The sequence below is a fragment of the Octodon degus genome, unplaced genomic scaffold (genome assembly GCF_000260255.1).
Source record: "Octodon degus isolate 3935 unplaced genomic scaffold, OctDeg1.0 scaffold00012, whole genome shotgun sequence".
NCBI lineage: Eukaryota > Metazoa > Chordata > Mammalia > Rodentia > Octodontidae > Octodon > Octodon degus.
This window is the reverse complement of record NW_004524588.1, coordinates 27974623-27979064: the sequence shown is the minus strand read 5'-3', so window position 1 is coordinate 27979064 and position 4442 is coordinate 27974623. Positions and strand designations below refer to the sequence as shown.

At 45.5% G+C, this 4442-nt stretch overlaps 1 pseudogene; it reads right to left on the bottom strand.

Annotated features, from left to right (window-relative positions):
• Positions 1–2342: 2342 nt before the first annotated feature.
• On the bottom strand, positions 2343–3437 carry LOC101564658 (annotated as a pseudogene).
• Positions 3438–4442: the final 1005 nt, after the last annotated feature.

Below are 4442 nucleotides of genomic sequence, written 5' to 3'. Positions count from 1 at the left end.
CGTCGGCCACCGGTGGGCAGGACCCAGGAGCTGGACGCGCAGTGTCGCTGGGGATGCGGAATGAGTCCCAGGAACATCTTCATAGAGTAACCAGGTTTCTGGAAAATAGAAATCGAGACAGGTACCGAGATGAGGGCTCAGCCAGCCCTGTTTAATTGCAAAGTCCTTCTAACACCCGCTCCCGAACATCTCTTGACCAGTGCTATGGCTCAACTGAATTGATTCTTTCTCCAAACTCGGGTTAGTGTGACGACTACTTTGAACTTTGACTGCCAAGCCGGGAGCCATTAAGAAGTGGACTGTGTTAAGGCGTAACTCCTCTGCATCTCTTCTACGTCCACTAAGCTGGCTTTAATCGAATCACTGCAGCATCTCACGTGAAGTCCTATTATACAGGATTTCTACTACAACTACAAAATATGAATGCAAGATTTTTCTTGTCTAGGAGTTTGGGGATCATACGATGATGTCTTTAAGACTTATTCCATTAGATTGGGAGCTTCATGCAGCATATATATTTGAAAATCTGGGATAGTACCTAGTCCTGATTATTTAGTTTTTAACTTTTCTTACAGGGACTAACAGTTTGAGGACTCTCAAGACAGCCTAGAAGTCAAGGTTTCAAAGTTTAGGTTGATATTTGAGGACCAAAGATTAAGAATTAAAAATACTTGGGGCTGGAGTTATAACGTAGTGGTAGAGCTCTTTCTTAGCATGCTTTAGGCCTGGCTTCAATTTCCAGCACCAAAAAATGAAATTAAAAAAAAAAAATAGTTGGAGGTACTGGGGAGGCAATTCAGTGAAGAAGCCAAGCTACCATGCTGAAGGCCCCGGGCTCAATCTCTGGTACTTAAAGAAAAAGGAGTGAGAGAGATTATGAAAGGGCTAGTGGCAAAGCAGGGCCTCATATCTGTAATCCTAGCTACTTGGGAGGTTAAGGCAGGCTCACAAGTTTGAGGCCAGGGTATGCAGCTTAATAGAGGCCTGGAGTTGGAGCTCAGTGGCAGCATGCCCTTTGGCTTGATCCTCCGCAGTGCCAAAGGAGATAAAAAGAAAGGGCTTGAGAATGTGGCCATCCTGGGCTCACTCCCCACGAAGCTGGGGTGGAGGTGTGCCCCAGCCGTGTGGCCTCCTGAGTCCTTCTGACCTGAGGCTCGAGCCGCCCTCCCCAGCCACGTGAGCTCAGCAGTGCACACACAGCACTTGCCTTGGAAGCCCAGCAGACCGCCCCTGGGCTCGATACTGCTGGGCTGTCAGAGCAGTCAGAGCAAGTCACGCAGAAGTGTGTCATGAGATGGAAGAGGATGGTGTGTGGTGTCAAGGACACTCGCTTGGATTTTTTTCCACAAATAGACAAATTGTTCCTTGGTTCACACACCAAAAAAGGAGAAAAGTGTGATGTAATGTGTACTTATTAACTAAACTCCTGTATCTACTGCTCTGGTTGGGACCAGAAATACTGAAAGCCATTTTCCCTCTCCACTCACTCATCCCAATTATAAAACACAACTGACTTTGCAACTCTTGTCTCTTTTCTTATTTTGTTTTCCCTTCATTGCTTTTATCATGTACATGTGCATCTCTAAAAGCGTTGCTTAATTTTAATTGTTTTTGAGATTTCTCTGAATGGAATCATGGTTTCAATACTTATGTGTTCTGTTGCTGGACATCTCTGTTGTTTCCAGTTTGAACTATTACAAGTAAGGGAACAACAAATGTACAGACAGGTGTCCGTGTACCTTCATGGGCAAGTAGTACACACTGCAGGATTCGCTGCTAGGAGTGCAGCTGCTGGGCTGCAAGGATCAACGATACATTCAGTTTTACTAAGAAATTTCCAACTATTTTCCAAAGTAGCTATATAACATACACTCTCATTAATCAGGAAGAGTCAATTTCGGTTTCCCTACATCGTTACCAACAATTATTATTGTCAGATTTTAAAATACTTGGAAATTTGATGGGTAGATAGTATTTCATTTGGTTCAAATTTTCTTTACTCTTATTCCCAGGGAAGTAGAATTTTTGTGTTTCTTAGGTATCTGGATATTCTCCCTTGTGAAGGGTCTATTCCAGAATCTGTCAACTTTTCTATTAGGTTGTCTACCTTCATAAAGGTAATTCTCTATGTCTTTGAGTCTTCTTATCTTTTTTTTCTGAGTACAGTGGGCTTTATTGATGGCATGCAATAGCAGTGAGACAGGGCTTCCGAGGCCCCTCCCCTTGTAGGGGGCCAGGGATGGAAGCTGTGAGGGGAGATTCTCAATGTTGGGACTGAGTAGGGCAGTGACTTCTACAGCATGGCCTCTCTGTCTCTCTGGGCTCACTGGACTGGGGGGCACTTACTTCTTGGAGGCAATGTGGACTATGAGGTCCACCACCCTGTTGCTATAGCCAAACTCATTGTCAAACTCTGGCAAGGTGGATGTTGTGGCCATCAGTGACCCATTCATTGACCTCAACTATATGATCTACATGTTCTAGTATGATTCCACCCACAGCAAGTTCCACGGCACAGTCAAGGCTGAGAACGAGAAGCTCGTCATCAACAGAAAAGCCATCACCATCTTCCACTGGTGGAAGTGCTCCATCTTCTTCACCGCCATCTTCTTGGAAGAAGTGATCCTTCTTCCAAGAAGGATCTTCTTCCACTTCTCAGCAGGATCCTTCACCATGAAATGAGCTTGACAAAGTGGTCATTCAGGGCGATGCCAGCCCCTAAGCATCTAAGGTGAAAGAGTGGGTGTCACTGTTGAAGTCACAAGACACAACCTGGTCCTTGGTGTAGCCCTGGATGCCTTTGAGGAGACCATCTGACGCCTGCTTCACCACCTTCTTGATGTCGTTGTATTTAGCTGCTTTCTCCAGATGACAGGTCAGATCCACCACTGACATGTTGGGAGTGGGCACATGGAAGGCCATGCCTCTGAGCTTCCCGATCAGCTCCAGGATGACCTTGCCCACAGCCTTGGCAGTGCCAGCTGATGCAGGGATGATGTTCTGGGCAGCCCCCACGCCATCATGCCACAGCCTCCCAGAGGGGCCGTCTACAGTCTTCTGGGTGGCAGTGATGGCGTGGACTGTGGTCATGAGTCCTTCCACAATGCCGAAGTTGTCATGGATGACCTTGGCCAGCGGGGCTAAGCAGGTGGTGGTACAGGAAGCGTTGCTGATGATCTTGAGGGAGTTGTCGTACTTCTCGTGATTCACACCCGTCACAACATGGGGGCATGGGCGGAAGGGGTGGAGATGATGACCCTTTTGGCACAGCCCTTCAGGTGAGCCCAGCCTTCTCTGTGGCGGTGACGACACCAGTGGAAGATGGTGATGGCTTTTCTGTTGATGACGAGCTTCTCGTTCTCAGCCTTGACTGTGCCGTGGAACTTGCTGTGAGTGGAATAGTACTGGAACATGTAGATCATATAGTTGAGGTCAATGAAGGGGTCACTGATGGCCACAACATCCACCTTGCCAGAGTTAAAAGCAGCCCGGGTCACCAGGCATCCAATATGACCAATATGACCAAATCCGTTCACTCCTTCACTCAGACCTTCACCATCTTGTCTGGATCACTGCTGGCTGCAAGGGAAGAAAAGCTGTGAGTGGGCGTGCAGGAGCAGAGAGCCTCTTGTTTTTATGGCTAACGAACTTACCTTTTCAGTTACTTCATGATTTCTTTTCTTTTCTTCTTCTTCTGTTTTTTTTTTTGTTTTTTTGTTTGTGTTTTGTTTTTTTTTTTTTTTTTTTTTTTTGTATTTTAGGGGAGAGTCTACAGGGTGTTCAGGATCTCACTGCTGGATTGGACCCGTAGAGATTGTTCTGTTTACAGTCTCTTAAGTGCTGGGCTTACAGGCATGTGCCACCACACCCAGTCTCGCCATCTTGGTGTGCCCTAGGGGCGGGGCCAGTATGGCAGGCGGGGGTCATGATTTCTTTTGATAAATTATTTAACAAGTCTCATGAGTTTTTTAAGGCACTTAAATGGTCACCTTTGATGTTTCTTTGGATTTCCCTATTTAGTGTTTCAACACAATCGGAGTTAATTTTTATACATGTGTGAAGAATCTAACATAAATATCCTACTATCCTACTATCCCCTGAAAACTGACTTCAGTATCCACAGCACTTGGGTTTTTTGGGGGTCCCTAGTGTTTTTTAGTTCTTTATAAATTCTAGAGAGCAGACCTTTGTCTGAGTACTTATTTGTCACGATTTTTTCCACATTTGTGGGTTGCCTTTTCACTTTGTTGGTAATTTCTTTTGACGTGAAAAAACTCAGTAAGAGCAGGTCCCAGTTGTTAATTCTTTCAACTGTTTCCTGTGCGATTTGATTTCTGTCTATGAACTCTTTGCCTACCCGTATGTCTTCAAGAGTTCCTCCCACTTTCTCTTCCAGGAGATTTAGTGTCTCTGCTTTAATGTTTAGATCTTTAATCCATTTT